General features: G+C 41.8%; 1 protein-coding gene across 2 annotated transcripts in view; it reads right to left on the bottom strand.

The window, feature by feature from the left end:
- GALNT3 (polypeptide N-acetylgalactosaminyltransferase 3) overlaps positions 1 to 21,456 on the bottom strand; it is a 61,556-nt gene extending 40,100 nt beyond the window's left edge. The window contains exon 1 of one of the 2 annotated variants that reach the window (XM_045187351.3): positions 21,224 to 21,456. The gene's annotated coding sequence lies outside the window, so the exon portion shown is untranslated. Of the gene's footprint in view, positions 1 to 12,693; positions 12,771 to 21,223 lie in introns of those variants that run through there. The other variant, XM_024579868.4, reaches the window with a different exon arrangement.
- Positions 21,457 to 23,297: the final 1,841 nt, after the last annotated feature.

A 23,297-nucleotide genomic window follows, 5' to 3' on the forward strand; every position in this document is an offset into this window, starting at 1 on the left:
TTATTGCAAATTATGATGCTGTAAAATCATTTTTTAAATATTAGTTCCCAACACAAAGATAGAAAACCTGAGACTCTGAACAATAAAACAAATAATCCAAAAGACACACAATAAATTCATAAGCAAAATAAAAACAGGATTCTTAATTCCTATTCTGGAAATAATGCCATGGTCCTAGATCATGCTTCTTGACAAATTTGAAGACCTAATGAGAACAGCCAATAAAACAAATCTCTCCTAGAATCAACTTCCAATATGCCTCAGAAGCTTGGGGCCTGACCAAAAAATCAGTACAACAGCAAATTCAAATATAATAAGTTATACTTGCACATTAGAAGTGATTAGCATATGAAGGGTTTGTTCTCCTCGTATTTTAAAACCTTTAAACACATCAATCCAAAATGGTCATTTGAAAATTATAAAAGATCAGATTCACAAAAGAAGAGAAAGGAATACCATAAAATAGTTTTTTAAAACTAGAAAAAAATAATTAAAATTAATTAAATTGTCTAAATTAGAAATCCTTATAAATCTCTAAAATTAGAAAAAATTAAAATTCCAAAACTTTCTGGTTTTAAAAAATATTACTGTGTATATCCTAGCATATTATGTGGACCTTTCAAAAAGGCATTGATAATAAATAAAAATATCCACAAAATGATACTTTGAAAAGCCAAAACAGTATGAACTATTCTAAGTCTATGAGGCTGGGTTAAAAACAATGGACTATTCTTAGGGGTAAAATATGCTTTCATCTCATCAGAAAAAAACTGAAATCTCACAAATTAAGATAATTTAACTACAAAGCTGTGGCTTCCAGTTATATAGACTATAGCTTCTCCAACTTGAATGTGACAATGAATCACTTGGGGATGTTGTTCAAATGCAGACAGATGGGGAAAATATCAAGATAAGATCCACCTTTGTAGTCACAGGTGTCCCTCCAGATGGAAAAGCACACACTGCAAGAATATTAGTTTAATGTAAAAATGACAACTGAAGCAATCTTCTGAATCAGTGAAAAGCAGAACACTTCATAACTGCATGTGAAAGTAGCATTTAACAAAACAAGAGGATAACAGTTCTTTCCAGTTCTTGTTTCTGTATTTATTACAATAAAACTTTGCAACTCCAGGGATTTAAGGTCTGGTTCCAGTGACTTTAATTGGCAAAAAGCCAAATTGGTATATGAAACTTGCTTATTACTGAGTTAAAGCATGTCATAAAGAGTTAATGGTAACCACGCAAAGCAAGAAATCACAAAATTACATCCCCAAAACCTAGCACAGATTGCAGATTTTAAAAAGTACACTGTTGTGCATTAATACTCATTGGGTCTTTGCCACACGTTCTCATCTGGGTTCATTAACTAAATTAAAAAAAAAAAAAGACGACAACAACAAACTGGCTCTGAAAATAAACCCTTAAATTCTTGGGCAGAAATTTTACTAAATGTCCCTCATCTGCTGGTGAAAAAGCTAGGGAATAGAGAAGTGGCAGGAAGTGATTTCTGCTTGCATTTACTGGTAGAATCAAATTCCATGGTGATTTGTTACTGTGGTTAGTTTTGGTTATGTTTAAGTCCATGTTCATTCACATCCTTGCCAACAATTCTTCCAAGCAGGGAATGACTCGTGAATGTATGACAAGGGACAAACAATGACACAAAGCAAACTGCATTGAGACAGCCACATGGTATCTCACAGGCGGCAGCAGCAGACATACCTCAAAGATCCCAGCTGAAAACCAAGTACAGTTGCTCCAGGTGGCTGGAAAGTGCCACCAGTGTACAACTAACTGCACGTGATTGTCATAAAGTGGATGACTTTCTGAGCATAGGTTTCTGCAGGTTACGAGACAAAAAGCCTAGTGACAGAGTTGATGTGAGGCACAGGTCTTAATAAACAGACGGGCATGGTTAGACATTCAACTTCTCAGCTATACCTGGTCAGATAAACATCTTTGAAGGTGAAAGGTTGTGGACAGGATCTTAATCTGTGGACCAGCCAACTCTACAGTTTGGAGCAAGAAAGCAATTATGGAGCAACACTACCCATGGAGGGGGAGGGGTGATGCTCATATACTCTCTCCTGCCACATCTGCACCTGTGGATAAATTTCACATAACATATGAAATAACATATTGACTATTTACGATGTACTAGAGAGTAGAGTGATTTTGAGGAGTGACTGGAGTGGTTCCACAGATTATCCACTTAACTGATATTTCCCCCAGGCAAAAGCACTGCATTTTAAAAGATTTGTCCATCTAATTTCATAGCAAGCATGGTTGATAGCTTTTGGATTAGTAAAGAGGCAGAAATTACATAGTTATTTGAACAAGAAAAACTCCATCTACTTTTATTTAAAGGATTAGAATAATGGAATTGGCTAGTGACAAGTTAAAGAGAATTCTAAATACAGGATGACCAGATATAAGGTGCAACTGCTACTCCTAAGGTGAGACGCCCAAGGGAGAGCTTCCCCCTCCCAGGCTGAGATCCTGAGAGCTGCACCGTGAGGGCATGGCACTGGTACCCTGACAGTGGAAACCAGTGGAGAGTCACTGAGGTGCCTCACTTTGCTAGACTTGTCAGAAATCTGCCTTCTGGAGTCTCAGAGGGAGCCATTCATAAAGAGATATCAAATCCTAGAATTTGCTAGGCAAGTACTCAGGAAAACTGTTGGCGACCCTCCGAACCAGAGCTGAGAAGCTGTCCTCTACGGGAGTCTAGTGTACTAGCATGTGCATCCTGGGCCAATATAGCTCCAGGCTGGTGCCTAGGATAAAAGCTGGGCAGTCAGCTCCCTAGATACCTGGTCTTGTAGGGTCCCTAGTGTGTACATACGTGGGTCTAAAAAGAAAGTATGGGCAGCATACTTTCCCAGTATGGGGACCAGGGCTAGGGAATAGGTCCATGATGCCTGTGGTTCCAGGGTACACCACTGCTGCTCAAATCAAACCCTGGAGAGAAAGCAGAGGCAGGCAGGTGCCGACTCTCAAGGACGCAATTACCGAGCACTGGAGAAAATTGAGCAGTAGAGAAAAAGTATGCCAGCAAGAGCCTGGCCAGCAAGCTACTCTGATACCAGGAAGAAAGCTCCTTCTCACCTCAGTGCCTTCCCTAGACCGACAAGGCTTATTAACATTGCGCCACTCAGCAAAGGAGAAATATTTACAGGGCCCAGCTCCATTATTACAAAGTAAGTGAATAAAATGCATTTGGAGTTGAGAAACTATAATAAATTGATGAGCAGCATAGTTCACCCCTGTGACTACTCAGCCTCCATATGCACACTTTCCCACATATTTGAACTCCTGTACAAAAACAAAACATTTCTATATCCCACCAACAAGATGTAAGCATCCTTGACCTCCAAATGAGGAGATGCACAGTGCCACCAGCCACTGTATCCATTGCTGTGACTCTGTGAATTACTTCTCAAATTCTGTCATAGTCCCACTTAATATTCTGTTACCTAAAGGCTAACTTGTAAATTTAATCTCTAACACCTTCTTTGTAATATATTTTTTAAAAGGAAAGGGGAATGAAATAAGAAAATTGTTTATTAAAAATATACACATATGTGTATATATAAGACAAGCAAAGGGAAAATGTGCATAGCTACTACAATCCATATTACCCTATTGGCCATGAGGTCATAATTGGTACCGATGGCTTTCTTCTTCCACTACCCCTTCTGTATTTACCCTGGCCTTGGGCATTCTGTGAGTCCAGAGATGTTGGTGCTGGCAGCAAGAGCGCATCTATATCCAGAATATTTATCAATTGTAATGAGGACAAATCTCTGCTTGCTCAATGGTGTAAGAAGTCCAACACAATCAACCTGCCCCAGAGGCTGGCTAGTGTCCCTAATCACTCAGTGTTGGTTTCTGCAGATTAGGAACTCAGCAGTAGTGCTAGCCAGGCCAACTTTAGAAAGAGGAAGTGCATGTTGCTTAGTCTTTGCACACAGAGCCTCCATTTCTGCCACCATGGCCACTGCTTATGGACCCACTGAACAAGAACTGAAGTGGCTGGGGAGAGAGGCCGACTGACGTCCACAGTGTGTCGTTTTTTCCACTTGATGAGTGACAGCAATATATGTCTTATGCTGGGCATTCAGATGGGACAAATTTCTTCAGGCTCTCCCCTTTCTGAAAGGTCTATCATACCTCTTCTTCAAACTTCCTTGTCACCAATCTTCTACTCCTGTTCCTTCCCAGTCCCTGACCATACAGTCAAACCATCAGCCACTGCCCATGGACCATTACTGAGCTGTCATTCTGGCCATCTCTCATTCCATATTTTGCAGTCATATCTACTGTTCAAAATTCTGCCTACTGGGAGCATTTTCCTTCCCTACTGCCTTTCAAAATTACTCATGGTGGGGTTGTAAGTGCTGTAGTTTGGGTGGTATGAGCATATCTCTATAAACTAGAATTGAGGTTTTCTTCTTCCATCAACTAAATTAAGAGCATCCCCAAGAGGCCAAAGGCACAGGCTGAAGGAGAGGGGGCCATACAACAGAAGCTGTTTTTAAAGGAGTCTTAGTCACTTGCTCATTCAATGTACACTGTACAGATCTGTCCAAGCTCTGTTCCTTACATGCCATTTCTACTCGGTGATGGACTGCTGCTATGCATGGCCAGCCCTATGGCTAGGTAGGTCAGACAACACCCTCTTAAAGAAGAACAGCCCAGTTTACATGGTAACCTGACACCCCATGGTCATGCATTTACTATCTACCTAGTAGCAGGACAAAAGCTGTTTACCAAAGGGTACATAGTTACCTGAAGGAGTCATATATTTATTTCAAAATCCCAGACATTGCATTGTGATTCTGTTATTGTGATTTTGGTTCTTGCTAGAGGTTGGATAAATTATTCCTATATGCTACAGACACTTAGAGAATCATTGGATCTGCTCAATTATAGAGTTAAGTGGTAGTAAGGCATGCACTGTGTCCTGGACAGGCAGTCTCATGGGTTACGCTGTAGATAAGGCAGCATGTTAAAATGTGTATACATTGCCTCTAAAATCCAAAAGGTCTCACTGAATACCCAGAAATGTTACTGATGTGCCCCTGAATTTCTGTGGTTCTCATATGCTTGACTAAGACATCTGAAGTATTTGTTACTTTCTGCTCCTCAGATAATAATCAACATAATTATATCATCAGTGTAGTGGACCAGCGTGATGTTTTGTGGAGTGTTGCAAAGATTAAGATTTCTAAACCAGGAAAACTGCCCTGACCCTGAGGCAAGACTGTGAAGGTATATTTTGGCTCTGCTAGGTAAAAGCAAATTGCTTTTGGTGGTCCTTGTCACTTGGTATGGAGAAAAAGCAACTAACCAAGTCAATAGCTGCAGAGCATAGGCCAGGGTCTGTGGATTTGATCAAGTAAAGGCACTACACCTGAGTCAGCTACATTCGGAATCAGCCAATGGTTAAGTTTACAGCAGTCCAATCATTCTCTAAGGTCTGACTTCTGCACAGGTCAAGTAAGTGAGTTAAATGGAGATGTGGTAGCTATTACAAGTCTTATTTCAAATCTTTGATGGTGGCATTAATCTCAACAATTCCCACGGGGATATGGTATTCCGATTTCCTATCTCAGAAGAGAGAAGTTCTAAGGTCTTCCACTCAGCTCTCCCATCACAATGGTCATCGATCCAAGATTCAGAGAGACAATATAAGGATTCAACTGAGCAGTGAGTCAGACTTGAGCTAAGACTACAGCCTGACCACTATAACTTCCCATTTTGACTGACTGGCCACAATGGTATTTTGAGTCCCTAGGAATTAGTATAAAAAGATATGAGTATTTCCTTTTCCCCAAAAGTACAATCTCTCTAATAAATGGCTACTGGTTTCTTGGGGGAAGACCAGGAGGAAGATTTTCGATGTATGCTTCAGGCAACGGTACAGCACTCTTCCTCAAGGAAGACAGGACTCCACTTCCAATAAAGGATCTGGGCCTGTGAATTGACTTAGATTTGACGACTGGGTGAGAGGTTGTGACCCTCAAATGTATCAACTAAAGTCAACATTTCTGTTAGCAGAACTAGTGTTTTCCTGTTATGTACACAAAGTGATATTGTAGTACTGCCCATCTATTTCATTCATCAGTTACCACTAGAAGCTTGCCAAAGACATTACCTTAGCTACCAAAAGTATCTGTGAGCCAATGCCTTCAGATTACATCTACATCCCTGCTTTCCATTATTGTGTTTGCATGGCCTACATCAGACAGTAACCACAGATTTTTTTTTTTTTTTTGCACCAATACAGGGGTTCTCCTCACTGTTTTTCTCAATATCTTAGTGAAGGGAGTGTCTAGTGGGCCTTGTCATGGAATATAGTTGGAAGTTGGGTGTGCAAGCTGCACACAATAAATTCAGTCAAATGTTTATAAAGGAGTCCAAACACTCACAATTAGTAAGATCATTTCTGCCCTTTCATTCTCCCTTTGAGGCCCAGAATATCAGGGGTAGGTTAGTGGGGAAGCAAGGGAATAAGGTTGCTTGATCAACAGCCATCACCTTGCTTTCACCTACCTACAGGTTTATCTACAATTCATTCAGCCTCTACCTCCCAACATCCATTCCCCTCTAGAAAAGGTATCAGTAAACTTTCTGTAAAAAACCAAATAGTAAATATTTTTCCTTTAGGGTGATATAGTCTCTATTGTAACTATTCCAGTCTATTTTCATCATGCTAAAGTAGCTACAGACAATACTTAAATGAATGGGTGTGGCTGCTTCCAATAAAATTGTGTTAACAAAACCAGGTGGCCCAAGGGCTGTAGCTTGCCAACCCCCAGTCCAGAAATTCAAAAAGACTTCAACCTCAACATTTATATAGTTCCCTATACTCACTCCTTCACCGTTAGCTGCAGCATCCCTAGATGTAAAAGAACAAAATTAATTCTCCATGAAAATTGCGCACTAAAGCAACGCCTTCTTTAAGATTAGGCTATGTATATGCCTAATTTGAAGCACACACTATCGCTCCATTTATCCAGTTACCATCTGAAATTCCTGCATTATCCACTTCTCATGTTTAAAGTATGAAAAGACCCTTTTAATATATATTTCAGTTGGAAATAAAACAGCATCAGCCTAAACTTTCATTCTGCTTTCAAAAGCTGGCCTTAAGTAGGGTAATTTTCCTCAGGACCATACATGGACACTTACCACAGAGTGAGGTCCATAAGACATATGCTGAATGCCAAGCTCCACATAAAAAAAAGGGAGGGGTACCTAATTTTGTGGAGTTTGAACTTAATCCTTTAGGCAAAGGGGAGAGGCCTTTATGGAGTTTAAGCAGGGTGATGACCTCATAAGAACTGAAATTTATAAAGATTATTATTGAAGTTGTGCTGAATATGGATTTTGGAGGGATGGGAAAATGAGAGAGGTGGCTGGAGGCAGTTAGGAGACTATTAAAAATAATCCAGGAAAGAGATGCATGGAAGGGGTGTGGAGGCTTGGGAAGAAATTTAGGAGGTAGAGTTAGCTGAACTCAGCAAAAGAATCAATGGGAGGCTGGGAAGGTTGTTAAACTGTGAACTGTTTGAGACAGGATAGTAAGAAGCTAGGAAAATTCCTTGGCAAGTGGAATAGGAAAACTGAGACAGATAGCTGAACAAACTGGCCAAGTAATTTACAGCCAAGCACAGACGGACACCAGGGTGAAAGGCCCTTGCAGGAGGCAAAACTGGGAAAACAAGGACCAAGGTAACCTTTTCTCCCCTGGCTTCCCTCCCTGGAGATCATAGCTAGGCCTCAGCTGTATTTCAGTTCCAGGCCCAGAAAAGCAGCAAAACCAGGGGGATGATGCTAGGACCAACTGCAGTGACTAAAGATCCCCTTCTCTATCACTGATCAATCAGCAGGGACCATGACCCTGGAAGGGCACACCCAGAGAGCTGATGAGTATTCTATAAAACCCTCCCCTGAGAACTCCCCTGAGGTTCTCCCCTGCAAGAGAGAGAGAAAAGCCTCAACATGAAGGACCCAGAGCTTGTGACCTCCCTCTGGGGAGCAGCCCTTGTTCATTCCCTTCTGTTCTTCTTTCCCCACTTCCTGCCCCATAGGCACACATCTCCTAAGCTTTAAGGCAATGGGCAGTGGCAGCTTGTCCCAGGCTTATTCCCTGAACCTGTCTCCAAGGCCCCCTTTTCTCTGACTTCCCAGTAATTTACAGCAGCCCAGCCTAGGCTCTCTTGTTGCTTCTCCTAAGCTAAGCCCTTCCTTGTTTCATCGTTCCCAGCTTTAATAAATGTATCCTCACAGTCACCTGGACTCAGGCTGGGAAATCTTTCCTACAACAAGTCAAGAACTCATTCACTACAGCTGGCCCTGAAAGCCCCACTCAGGGCCAGGACCCTGTCTGGTAACATGTTAGGGATGGGTTCTTGACTTGTTGAAAAAGAACAGCTAATGGAGTGCTCTCTGCTCTGGATTATTTGCAGAGGTAGATCTAGAGCTAAAATAATGGGCAAAAGGCCATGAATACTAAAGGAGGTAATGAGGTAAGGAGGTAGAGGACAAAGGGTGTAAGGAGACTGAAGTAACAATAGAAACAAGTGTTATCCAGTTGAAAAAGATGGGCCATATCTGAAAAAAACAAAGGCCATGGTCAAAAAGCTCAAATGAAACAATAACTATCAATAGAAACCTTCTCTGCATTATTAATTGTCCTCCAGAAGGACCCACTCTGCCATGAGGTATTTACTATTGGGTGTTCTTTTATCCTCTTCCCCTTATTCCATTTGACTAGCCATTATCAATGTGCAAGGTCTCAATTCCTCATCAATGTGTCAGGTGTGAAAATAACTGTTAGAGATTTATCCCACAGATATGCTAGTACACAAGTGAAATGACAACCTGTAAACCTACACATTAAAATACTGTTTTAATATCAAAAGGTTGAAACAACGTTAAGACTGAGTCATATTGTGGAACAGTATGCTAAGCTAAAAACAAAGAAGCTACTTTATATGCTGATAAGTTATATCCACAATAAGTTAAGTAAAAAAAAGCAAGATTTACTTGCTTTTTTAAAGGAAGGAAAATATATACATATTGATTTTACATTTAAAAAGATAGCATTGGTTGACTCCAGAGAGGAAATCTGGGTGTCAGAGGGCAACATGAAAGAAAGAAGTATCATATAATCCTCCTTACTTTTTAAAAACACTTTAAACTAGGTAAACAGAGTAACTACTAAAAAAGATAATAATAAATTAATCAATCAGTAGAGAAAACTGAGCACCCAAGGTGGCAGAAGAGTAAGTGCACACTACACTAACCTCCTCCCTGGACCAAAAATGGAATTACAACTAAGTTATAGAAAAGTCATCCTGAATAACCAACTGAACACTAGCTGGAGAGAAGCCTTATAACCACAGACGGACAGACGTAGCCACATCACCACATCGAGACTGGTAAGGAGTGCAAAGGAAGCACGAGAAAGATGACTGGGCTCCCACTGGTGGCAGCTAAAGTGCTAGAAGGATATTTAAGTGACTTGGGGGTTCCCCCTGAGAAGTGTGGGGTCAAACCACAAGCTGGGCTTCCCAGCCCATAGCTCCAGAACCAGAAATGGAACACAAATAACATACAGCTAGGAAAAGCAGCAGGGTTTCTATCCACCAGAGAGAGATGGCTGGAGACACAGAGAGCCTCTTAAAGGGCCCACTCTCCTGGGCTCCAGGAGAGGGAGGGCAGAGTGGACTAGAGATGCTTGAGGACAGTCTGGCGATGGTGGCTCTGAGGAGGGCACTGAAGGAACAGCTGCCAGGATCCCTGTGCTTAGTCATTCCCCATACTGCAGAAGCCATCTTTCTCACAAAGATCACACCCCTCCAAGTGGCATCATAATGAGGGGCAGCAATTGCCCCACCCTGTGGTGTGTAAGCCCTATTACTGAGGAGTACAGCTGGAACACATTCACTGATTAACCCAACAAAAAGCCTGCAGGCAGAGGCAGATCCCCTGGGCCTGGTGCCTATAGAAGTGGGCCTTGGTGCTCGGCCTAGTTCTTTCTGCACAAACCCAGGCCCAGCAGAGGGAGCCACAAGCTGTGGATTGCTGATAGCTCCAAACACGTGGCTCAGGGCCAGTCACAGGCAGGTTTTGACTTAGGCCTGCACCAGAGTCTTATAGATGTACCTATTACATAGAAATAAACATAAAGAAGCAGCCAAAATGGGAAAACAAAGAAACAGTCCACATAAAAGAACAAGAGAATTCTCCAGAAGAACTAATGAAATGAAGACAAGCAATTTATCAGATAGAGTTTAGAGTAATGGTCATAAGGATACTCAGCAGCATGAAAAAAGACATAGAAACCATAAAAAATGACTAGTCAGAAATAAAGAATGCAATATCTGAAATAAACAATACACTGGAAGGAATAAATGGTAGGTCGGATTAAGCAGAGTATCGAATCAATGATTTGGAAGACAAGGCAGAAAAAACAGCCAAGCAGAGCAGCAAAAAGAAAAAAGATTTTTAAAAAATGAGGAGAGCTTAAGAAACCTTTGGGACAACATGAAGTGTAACAACATCTGCATCATGGGAATACCAAAAGGAGAAGAGAGTGAGGAGGGATTGAAAGCCATTTAAATAAATAATGACATATTTTAAAGAAAGCTATTTAAAGAAATAAGTTTTTGTTTTCTTTGGTTTAAAGACACCAAAAACTTCCCCAGTCTTGTGAAGGAAAAAGACAGGAGTCCAGGAAATTCAGAAAGTCCCAAGCAAGTCAGACCCAATGAGGCCTACGCCAAGACACATCATAGTTAAAACAACAAGGCTTAAAGACAAGGAGACAATCTTAAAAGCCACAAGAGAAAAGCAGATAATTACCTAAAGGGAGCACCTATTAGACTGTCATCTGATTTCTCAAAAACATTTCAAGCCAGGAGGGAGTGGCATAAAATATTCAAGGTGACAAAAAACAAAAACTTATAACCAAAGCTACTTTACATAGCAAGGCTATCATTTAAAATTGAAGGGGAAATAAGGAACACTACACACAAGAAAAAGCTAAAGGAGTTTGTTAACACCAAACAAGTACTGAAACAAATGTTAAAGGGCATGAAAGGACAAGGAGGAGGAGAAAGAGAAAGAGACAGAGAAGGAGAAGATGGGGAAGAGGAAAAAAAAAAAAAACAGAGGGAAATAGTGTAACAATAATATGCCACTAAATATGTATCTATCAATAATCACTTTAAATGCAAGTGATTAAATGCTCCAACTAAAACACATAGGGTAGCTGAATGGATATGAAAACCAGACCCATATACATGCTGCATTCAAGAGACCCATCTCAGATCAAAAGATACACACAGACTAAAAGTAAAGGGTTGGAAAAAGCAGCAGAATATACATACTTTTCAAATGCACATGGAATGTTTTCTAGGATAGACCACATTTAGAACACCAAACAAGTCTTAATAAATTCAAGAAAAGTGGAATCATATCAAGCATCTTCTCTGACAATAACACTATGAAACTTGAAATCAATCACAAGAAGAACACTAAAAATACACAAAGACATGGAACCTAAATAACATGTTATTAAACAATAAATGGGCCAACAGTGAGATCAAGGAAGAAATCAAAAGATACCTTAAAACAAATGAAAATGAGAACACAACAATCCAAAATCTGTGGAATACAGAGAAAGCAATCCTAAGAGGGAAATTCATAGCATTACAGGCCTATCTCAAAAAACAAGAAAAAGCTCAAATAAATAATCTCTCTTTACACTTAAAGGAAAAAGAACAACAAACAAATGGAAAAAACATACAATAAAAAAAAATTAACTTTGGGGAAAAAAAGAAAACATGAAGGTAGAATAAAGATTTTCTGACAGGCAATATTTCAAATTTCTTGATCATTTCTCAGGAAGATACTGGGCAACGTGTTTCATTCAAATGAGCGAGTAAATAAATAACAAAAGCCATAGTCTCTGAGAAATAGAGACTCCAACAGAATTATCAGCAAAGAAAAATTCCAAACAACAGATATGCAATAGGACTGGAAAGCAACAGTCCTAATTGGAACAAGAGGACAGATGGAGCCAGGAACAGAACAATATACCTGATGGGTTCAATTATGTGGAAAAATCATACTGAGCTGTTGAATGAAGTCTATAGAAATAAAAATTGACATACGAAACCAAAAAGCAAATTTCTTTTCTTAAATTAGTTAATCATTAACTCCAGGGTTTAAAAAATGTACAAGTAAGGAATCACACTCTTGATACACTTGCTTAGCTCACTAGTGAAATACATTTACAAATCAAAATCAATAAATACTAAAATCCAAACAAAAGAACGTGACAATTATATTATAAGGGGGTATGTGTGTGAAAGCTAAATATTTATCTCTCAAAATGGGAAGTTAGTATGTAATGTCAAATTTCGATACATTAGAAATAGCAGTATAAGCATATTACTTCAAAAGGTAAATACTGGAAGAAAATTCTCAGAGTGGTGCCAGGGATTGCCTGTAGTCAGCAAGACTAGGGGAGATGAGCATTGACTGGATTTTGGTTTCTGTGGTTGTTATTAAGCCTTTAATAATCCTTTTTAATTTTATTTACATATAAGTAAGATACGAGTACAGAATCAGACTGCTTAGATTTAAATATTGGCTTGACATTTCACTAACCTTATAATAGTGGCAAATTTCTTCCTCTCTCAGTCTTCCTGTCTCTACAATAGGGAGAAAAATGATGCATGTCTTCAGGGTTGCTTTGAAGGCTAAATGATTAATTCATGTAAGTTGCTTAAAGCAGGGGTCCCCAACCCCCAGGCTGCAGACTGTGGAGAACAGGCAAAAATTGCCTAAGCTCAACCTCCTGTCTCCCTGCCCCACCCATTCCACGGGGTTGGGGGAGGGGGCAAGGCTCACCCAAGCTCCACCTCCTGACCCCCACCTTCCAGGAAACCATCTGTGGTGCCAAAAAGGGTGAGGAACGCTGGCTTAAAATATACTTGGGAGTTCCGGCCAAGATGGAGGCTAGGTAGAAATCCTTTGCTTCCTTGCACAACCAAAAGGAGGATAACAACCAATCTAAAAACAATGAACACCCAGAAGTGCCAGAAAGTCAAACTGCATGGAATTCCGACAACCAAGGAATTAAAGAAACATTCACCCAGACAGGTAGGCGCTACAGAGACAAGTAGCCAGGCGGGCAGAGAGGACTCGGGGCAAGGCGGCAGTCAATGCCAGCTGTAAACTACTGCAGGGGTTGCCACAGAGGGAGAAACTCCCAGTCTCACACAAAAGAGTTCATTGGAAAGTGGGGCTAGAGCCCAGCAAGCCAAGGGTATTGTTCCCTCTCTGACCCCTCCCCCACAGACAGTCCCACAAAGCAGCAAAGAGGGTTGCCCCACCCTAGTGAATGCCTAAGGCCCCACTCCCTTACAATATAACAGGTGCGCCTAGACAAATAAATATGGCCCAAATGAAAGAACAATTAAAACTCCAGAAAAAGAGCTAAGCTAAGCGATGGGGAGATAGCCAACCTATCTGATGCAGAGTTCAACACACTGGTGATCCGGATGCTCACAGAACTGATTGAGCTCGGTGGCAGAATGAAGGATGAAATGAAGGCTACCCGGAGGGAAATAAAGCAAAATATACAGGGAACCAACAGGGGAACGAAACCGGGAATGAAATCAATGATTTGGGACAAAAGGGAAAAATAAACATCCAAGTGGAACAGAATGAAGAAACAACAATTCAAAAAAATGAGGAGAGGCTTAGGAACCTCTGGGACAACTTTAAATGTTCCAAGACCCTATCATAGGGGCACAAGAAGGAGAAGAACAGGAGCAAGAAGTTGAAAACTTATTTGAACAAACAATGAAGGAGAACTTCCCCAATCTGGCAAAGGAAATGGACTCCCAGGAAGCCCAGAGAGTTCCAAAGAAATTGGACCCACAGAAGAACACACCAAGGCACATCATCACTAATTTACCCAAAATTAAAGATAAAGAGAGAGTCTTAAAAGCATCAAGAAGAAAGAAGACAGTTACCTACAAAGGAGTGCCCATAAAGCTATCAGCTGATTTCTCAAAAGAAACCTTGCAGGCAAGAAGAGGCTGGAAAGAAGTATTTGAAGTCATGAAAGGCAAGAACCTGCATCCAAGATTACTCTATCCAGCAAAGCTATCATTTAAACTGGAAGGGCAGATAAAGTGCTTCCCAGATAACATCAAGTTAAAGGAGTTCATCATTACCATGCCCTTATTATATGGAATGTTAGAAAGACTTAACTAAGAAATAGAAGAAGATCAAACACTATGAACAGTAAAATGACAACAAACTCACAACTATCAACAACTGAACCTAAAAAAAAAAAAAAAAGATGAAAACAGAAACTAAGCAAAATAGAACAGGAACAGGATCAGAGAAATGGACATCACATGGAGGGTTTTCAGTGGGGAGGGGGAGGGGAAGAATGGGGGGAAAGGTACAAGATAGAAGAAGAATAATTGGTAGACATAAAAAAGATGGGGAGAGGTTAAGAATGGTATAGGAAACAGGGAAGTCAAAGAACTTATATGTACAACCCATGGACATGAACTAAGGTGGGGGGAATGCTGGAGGGTTGGGGGTGCAGGATGGAGGCCCAAAGGGGGAAAAATTGGGAAAACTGTAATAGCATAATCAATAAAACATACTTAAAAATATAATACCTGGCATGTAAGTGCTCAACAATAAATAAAGACTAACACTATGATGATAAAAATTAACTACTGTTACTTGATAAAAATAAAGGTATTAGTAACTAAAATCTAATTTTTTAAATATGAACCACATATTAAAGTCAGCTTGCTTTGTGAAAAAATTTTAATTTTTTTAAACTTAATACTTCCCAGTACTAAATATGACTTTTTTAGGTTACAGTCTACATTCTAACTCAGTGATTTCAAACCTTTTTCATCTCATGGCACACATAAACTAATTACTAAAATCACTAAATAACATAATAAAATATTTTTTTGCTAATCTAACAAAAAATAGGTATAAATTTGATCCCTTCACACCAGATAGCTATTGTTGTGTTGGTTGTTTTCTTTTCTTTCTTTTTTAATCTAAGGGAAAAGGGGTCAGTGCCCATTACTAAATAGTCAGGTATTGCATGTTTTAAAATTCTTGTAGCACACTGGTTAAAAATTGCTCTTCTGACCCAAAGTTGGAGAGGGAAAATATAGACCAGTGAAAAACTACAATTATAGTGAGTGCTGAAAAATGAGTTTTAGCTAGGCAGGGTAAAAGAGGAGGGATGAGAGTTACAGGCAGGGGGAATGACACTTGCAAAGACCTAGAGGCAGGGAGACCACGGTAGTGAAAAAGTTAGAGTTACAGCCGAAAACAATGATGAGAGGTGTGTGCTGGGCAGGAGCTAGATCATGTCAGGCCTTTAGGCCATGCGAGCAGTTTGCCTCATCTTAAAGCAACGAGGGCTTTGGATAGAGTCTGATAAGAGCTAAATGTTTTAAAAATGGGTTTAGGGTGGGAACCACCAAAAAAACATCCAGAAGGAATTCAGACAGCCCTGTAGGAAGGATATTGCAAACCTCCAGGAAAGAAATCATGGTAGTGATAGGAATGGAGAAAAAGTAGATCTATTTGAGAAACATTTATTTAACAGATAAAACTGACAGAACTTGGAGAGATGGAAGTCTACTAGGAAACTTTTGCCTTTTTTAAAAAGCAATTACATTATATTCTTTAAGTAAAAGCTGCCTCCCCATCACCATTAGTAATGCACTCAATTGTAGAATATTAATAAACGAAAGCTGCAAAATATTTCAATCACAAAGTTAACTTTTCGTTTCTAAATAATAAAACCTAGATCTTGGAACAGAACCAAAAAGCACAAAAAAGAAAACAACATGAAATTCAGAGGAATGAGATGGAAATCACAGCAATCTAAATTAAATAGGCTACTTAAGTACAGTGGAATAAGTTTCCTGCTCCCCAATTTCCATGGACAATGTCATTAAAAAGCAAGTATACAGCTGGTCCAATGCCTCTTTCTTCCTGGGCCAGTTTTACTCCAACATTTTACTCTACAATTGGCTTAGAGGAAAGAAAAACTTTACGTACTTTGCAAATAATCTAAAAGAGCGGTCTGTGTGCGTGGGTGGCTGTGTATACAGATGGGTACAAAAGCAGACTATATGATAACACATATGTAAAGCACATTATAGACGTATCCACAGGACATATCACCCAGCTCAGATGTGTGTGGAGGTGGAAGGGGGTGCAGTTTCCTAAATAAGGCAAGACCTCAGCTGAACCTTAAAAACCAGCAAATTATAGAGGTAAAGATAACAGGGAAGGTATTCTCAGCAGTGGGGAGTAACGTAACAAAAGCACACGGAAAAAAAGACTGAAATTTGTTGCTGGAATATAAAATTTGGTTTGCAGAATAAACAAGGGTCAGATCCTGGGACCATTTTAAGGGTTGTGGGTTGTATCCTGGAAGCTACAGAAAGTTTTTAGAGGATTTTAGGCAGAGAAGAGAGACGTTTAAGTTTCTGTTTTTAAAGAGGTCACCACCTTATAGGGGTTCTGTGGAGGACGGATCTGGGTATAACACCCTCTATTGAGTTACCAGGTGGCAGGTGGTTGTGGTATCCCAGTCAAGAGTTAATGAGACCATGAACTAGGGCAGTAGAAATGGGAAAGGAATTTGTGGGGGGGAAATTACGTGAAAAATTGTAAGTGGTCTTAGTGATGATAGCTGTGGAGGCCAAACAAACAAACAAAGAATAAAAAACCGACCTCTGGGTTTCTGGCATGACACCTAGAGAGTGGTACAGATCCACAATGGATTCTCCAAAATCCCTGGAGCCAAATGTGTTTCAAATTGATAGTATTTTGGAAGTTAGAAGGATGATATGGTTTGCATACCAATCTAACAGTGTACCCCCGGGAGGGCCTGGGACAGTACTATGTGATCAAACTCAGCACTACTTCTTCAGCAGGACACATCCCCCCAAGAGACCATAGTTTCCTGACAGTTCACTCAGTCAGGTTTTGCGGCAAATGAGTTCAAGTTCTGCTGACAAACGAGTTACCAAAACCATTTTTGATTTTCAGAGACATTTTGGTCTTGGAACGGTGAATAAGAAATGGAAAATGTATGGTACTAATACTTATAAATAAAGTATATGAAGTGAAATAGGTTGTCTTTGTGTGAGTTATAATCTCGGGTCATTACGAAATCTTAAAGATGTCCTGCAGGCAATGGGGTAAATGATAAACTAGCTCCAACAGTTTGAAACTGAAACAAGTGTAGGATAAAATGAGGGACATACTCTCTACTTAGTGCCAAAAACAGGAGCCCAACTCAGAGAATGACTCAAGGAGATTTCATCTGCTGTCAGTAGCCACCAACGACCTAGAATTCAGAGTCCTACTCATCTTTGCTTTGCCATAGGTTAATGCACTTTGGTCTCCTGCCATGGCTGGCCTTGATTTGAATTCAATGGTGCTATTGGCAGTACATTAACGGTGTTAAAATTATCCAAGTTATGTAAAACTAACTTTTCTGAGATGAACTGGATGCATAATTCAATAGTTGAAAATATTTCCTTCTCAGTTTATACCCATAAAAGATCTGTCATACCAAAAGCATATTTACACTTTCTGGACCAGAAAACTGAATATGTCTGAAGATGATTTGGGCATTGATCATTCCCAAACAACTAAATACACTATAATTTCTCTAGAAGAAATACTCCTTCTACCAGGAATGTGATGGCAATTAAAACTTAAAAGCTTCTATGAAAGGTTTAATTGTCCAATCTCAGCTTCCAAGCCTTACCCCTATAGGTCTTTGAGGGATCTAATTTAATCCCTCACTCTCATTTTCTCTTCATTTGTTTTTGCGGGGGTTGCTGGGGGAGGGGAGCTTGGGGAGAGGAAGGAGTATGGTCCCCACAATTTGTCTCATATCTGTTTTATAGTATAAGAAAAATATGTAAAATGTCAAGACTACCAAACAAATAGTCTACTGTCCTATATTTACTCTAATAATTGTTTCAAACTCCACGAAGTACTGTAACTCAGCCATAAAATTTAGACTCCAATTGGACCCTATTATTTTTTCTCTCTCAGATTTTCACTTGATTATTGTTACCATCAAAATTCCATCTGAGTAACCCATCTCAAAATACAGTATCATACAGTGAGGTTTTATGCAGTTCTGAATGTTTGGGAGATTCAGTCTAGCACCAGGTTTTAGAGTCTCAAACCTTCCAATGAATGTTTAATAAGGGTTACCATACAATTACCTATATTAAAAAGTGCAGTTTCATTTTGGTTTTTTCCTTGCAACTGTGTAGTTGGGGAAGAGGGGGAGAGAGGAAAAAAAGTCAGAGAGAAAGAATCAGTAAGCTGGTAGAAAAACCAGCCTTAAAAAAAAGTAAATTCAATAGGATACCATCATTTTCATTATCGGTTCCAGCACATGTGTGGCCATAAAATCAATCCAGTATGTTGAGACCAATATTTTTAAAATGAAATAAGTGAATATTCATGTTGTAAGGTTAAGTGTTATTTTGTGAATCTTGTTTCATTTACATACACACAAACTAGATTATACTGCATTGTGGCACAGAATGCATTTCTTACTGGCGATCACAGTCCAAAAAAAGTTTAAAAAAACCCTGGTGCTGAGGAAATAGGCTTGCCAACCAAGAATCTAACTGTTGCAAATGGAGGAAGGACCTGGGTAGCTGCCTCATAAAATATACTTTAAGCCAATACAATAAAAGATCAGAGGACTAAATTGTTGTCCATGTTGACTCAAAAAATTAACTGTGGCTCTGAAATACCAAGAACGGATTTAAAATCTTACTCCACATGGCATCTTCAATACACATGTGATTCACAGTGAGAGGGGAAAGAATGATGGTCTCAGTCCCCCTGGAGTCAGGTATCACCTGGACAAGTAGAAATCAGAGTAAATCAGAGCTGGACAAAGAGCTAGGGACTACGCTGCCACTACAAAGGCCTTACAAACTACCTGAGACGCAAAAAGATAAACATCTTGTGATAAGTGAGAATGTGGGTGATAAAAAGTGAAAATAACCCAAGCCTTGGGCCAAGCCACTGGAATAATAATGCCATGCTTCCCACTGACTTGACACTGACTTGACGGAGGAACTGCAACCACGCTACCTCTCCCGGCTTTGGTTCCCCACAAACTGGGTAGGTTGACCCCATCTCCGGTGAGAGGGGACCCTGACAATGCTACATCTAGAGGGTATTCCTGATTTGTTTTATAGCTTCATTATCTCAATCTACAGAAGCATTATTTTTCCAATTTTACAGACAGCTTAACTGAGGCACACTGTTACTATAGCTAATGCAAACACATTACATTTCTCCCTGGAGTTAAAAGTAAAGATTCTCTAATAATGTCTGGCCCAATTATCAATGAGGATTAAATTGATACTCTAAATTCAGGGAGCAACACCTACCTTTGATTTTTAAACAGTATTTAGCATATTTGTTTCTCTGTCAGAAGACAAGACAAAGAAGGCAGCAAGGCTTGTTGGAGAAAAGTAGAAAGCAGTGGCTGAAAATATCCAATTACGTCCTCTCGTGCTGTGGGTGACTTTTTAGCTTTTAATTGCACTGGTGGTGTTTTTTTTTTTTTTTCTTTTTCAAGCTATGTGTTTCCTAAGGCATTTAATGTTAAATGTGCAATTTAAAATATACATGTTTAATTAGAAAAGATAGAACTAAAACAAATCTAGGTGGTAGAATTTCCATTTATTATTTGAATGTAAAAATGCTGGTTAAAGCAATAGAAAAAGAAAGATGCTTGGTACTAAGCTGAACAGAACGTTTAAACTAATCCATATGTATGCTACATTCAGATATTAAAAGTTAAATTTAAAGAAATCTAATTGCAGATATGACTTAAACCTCATGTATTTTAGTTACAAACTCAAAGAAAAACTTATGCCTTAAAAGAAGCAACAGATTTCCCCACAATTAGAAATTCTCAAATTAAAATACAGCAACTTTATGGGGGTTTTTAACAAGAGAATCTGAGTTCAATGTTTTCGTTATGTAGTATAACTTCTGCAGCAAGTTACGGTAGCTGAACATTGCCTAGATATCAGAAAAATCGGTAACTCCATGGGGGTTCCAAAACCAGAAATAGTTATTTGATGAGTTCGAAGTGAAGTGTATTAATGAGTTTTGAGAGAAGGAAGTGCTTAGACGAGTTTGACAGAGAAGGAAATAGGAGGCTAATGGAAGCCCCAGTTTCACCCTCAATTCTCAGGCTTCGGAAAAGCCTAATTCAGCAAGGAACGGAGTCTGGGCCTGGCACACCCAGGTTCAGACGTGGCAGGATACTGAAACAAAGTTGTGTGAACTTTTGAGTCCTATGCCACAGGCAAACCAGAGCTGCGACACACAGGTACTTCTGTCAACGGGTCCTGGAGCGCGACGCTGGGCGATTAGTGGGTGGCAGCTGCGTCTCCTCCCGCCACGAAGAAAATAACTCTTCTTGAACAAACCGGAAAGTGGGCGCAGCTCTGGCTTAGGGAGCGCACCCGGAAAAGTGCAGAGACGAGACAGAGAGAAGGACGTCCGCGTCCCGACCACAGAGCGCTTTCCAAACCACGCGGAAACCATTTAAATGGCTCGGGCGGCCGCGGTTTCCAGCTCAGGACCGTCTGGGGTCCGGCCGGGAAAGCTGCCTGCAAAGTCACGCCCTCCCGCGCCCCGGGCTTGGCCCCCGCGGGCGCGGGGGGAGACCGGCAACCTGTTGGCCCGAGCGGCAACCCTCCCGCCTCGCGCCTGGCGCAACCCCTCGGACCCCCCACACCGCGACCCCCACAGGGACCAGCTCGGGGCCACCAGGACTTCGGTCCGGGTCCCGCTCTCCTGGAGCCTCCCACCGGCGACTCACAGGGGCACCGCGGGTGACAGGGCTACCCCGGGAACCGCCTCCCCCCGCCGGCCTCGGGCGCCCCTTTCGGCCACTCCCGAGAGGGCAACTGAAACGCCGCTCTCGAGACCATCTCCAACCGGCCAGCCGGACCGTACCCCTCTCCCCCCCACGTGAGCCTCCGCACCCGGCTACCAGCTCCCCACTCCGGCTCCACCCAGGGATTCCGGACCTCCCGGCCCCAGCGCCCGTTCCCCGGCTTACCTGGCGGGTGGGCAGGGCAGGGCGGCGGGAAGCGGTGGCCCGGCGCGCGCTGGACGTGGGCCGGGCGCCAGGTGCAGGTGGCGGCGGCGGCGCTCCGGCTGCTGTCGCTACAGTTGCCTCTCAGTCCAGCTCCTCCTCCGCCGCCGCCTCCTGCCTTCCCGCTGGGCCTCCCGTGTTGCCAGGAGAGGCCGAACCAAAGCTCCGCTTCCTTCGGAGTCTCCCAGGTGAGCTCCAGTCTGCGACGTCGGCAGGGCGAGGCGCCTGTCCCGCGCCTGCGCGCAGGCCTCCCGCCCCGCCCCAGCCCTACCTGGGCGCTCCAGGTGCGACCCGGACCGCGCGGGGCGGGGGCGCGGTTCGGGCGGAGCGCGGCCGCTGCGTGGCTCTTTCCCCGTGGTCCGCGAGGCTGACTCAACGCGCGAGGCGTGCCTCAGCCGGTCTACGTGTGAGGAGCCCTGCACTGACCTGGTGGCAGTGGTCACCTCGTAACCAGAGCACGGTCTGGGTCCGTGGGAGAGCAGAAGGTCTAGGTTTCCCCTGCACAACTCTTTCCTTCCTCTGGTTCGCCAAACTGAAAGGGTTCGCTGCCCAGAGGCTGAGGGGCCCAGGGCTTCCGAGGACCAACTCCGGACCGCAGCCACTGTGGGCTGGTTTGGTTTCCTTGAGCAGGGTTTAGCAGCCTCTGCCACCAGTGAGGTTGGCGCGCAGTTGGAGGAGCTTCCTTCCCATGTAGTCTTGATTTCATCACTTGACTCACTTCAGCGCAGCTGGTGGTTTCCGTTTCTGCCAGCGTGCGCTCTGGTAGGGGCGCCTTCTGTCCAAAGGAGGAGCCTTCCTCCTCCAAAGAAGGGCCTCTGGTATTTGGCAGAGCCCCGCTAATTTGGGACGCACCAGCCCTCCCTAGGTTGGTATTTGAAAGGCAAACCAATTCCCAGATGAGAGGGAAAGCAGCAACAATATGAAGAAGCCCTCCGTCCTTGTTGGGAAAGACACTGTGGTTTCCTGGAGAGGGCTTGCTCCTACTGGTGGTCTGCTTACAAAGACTCAACATTTATTGGGAAGGTGAGAACGCAGGCTCAGGGAGATGATGGGTTCAGTTCTGCTGTTGATTTTAAGACAGAAAAACTGTAAACAGTATTTTTTTCCTTTTATGATTTTTACAAATTTATGTTTCAGCCCTCCTTCTGCTGTCGTGACAAACTGACGTACCTGAAACCAGGATTTAAAATGACCTTTATACCTTCCAATGAACTCATTTATTTGTTTGGCTTATTTTCAAGATACATAGGAATATACAGGTTTGTCCAGAAGGTATCCAGCCATGTAACATGAAAAAGAGAGACATTTATTGAAGAAGATACAAAATACAAGAAACATTGTACGCAGGACAATGATGCCCCAGACCCCTTCAAGGCAGGCACCTTGGTACCTCACACAGTTCTCCCAGTCACCATCAGCTGTCCTGTTGCATTTTACTGAACGTCATCGGCAGTCTGAAATCTCTTCCATTTCAAAGGTGATTTTAGTTGTGGGAAAAGCCAGAAGTCTCAGGGCACCAAATATGGGCAGTAGGGGGGCTGAGTCACCTGAGTGATTTGATGTTCAGCCAAAAAACTCCGCAGGAGACATGATACATGAGCAGGCGCCATTATCATGATGAAGCTGCCAATCACCAGTTGCCCATAGCGTCGGCCTTCTGAATCATCTGAACAGTTTCTGCGGAGTAATGTTCAAGCTTAACACAAATTTGATGCAGATCTGTTGCTGTACTTGCTCAGTCATTCTGAATGCAACAGCCACACAGTACACATACTCAACAGCATCTACCACCCCCCACTGACCAGTACAATGAAGTCGTCATTGCTCATGCATGTGCATTCCAGTCCACTCTCCTCGGCTGCCAGGTTACACCCACATTATGCAAACCATTTTTGTTTTATTAACAATGGCTTGACTTTTTCCGGAAAGACCATGTAAAGCGAAAAATAGGTGTAAACGTTTTAGTGACATGCTTCGATATAAGGTGGCAGGTTTTTCTATAAAGTTTAGCTGTGGCCTTCCTCCTGCATTTTATCAC

The sequence above is a fragment of the Desmodus rotundus genome, chromosome 2, assembly GCF_022682495.2.
Source record: "Desmodus rotundus isolate HL8 chromosome 2, HLdesRot8A.1, whole genome shotgun sequence".
NCBI classification, from domain to species: Eukaryota; Metazoa; Chordata; class Mammalia; order Chiroptera; family Phyllostomidae; genus Desmodus; species Desmodus rotundus.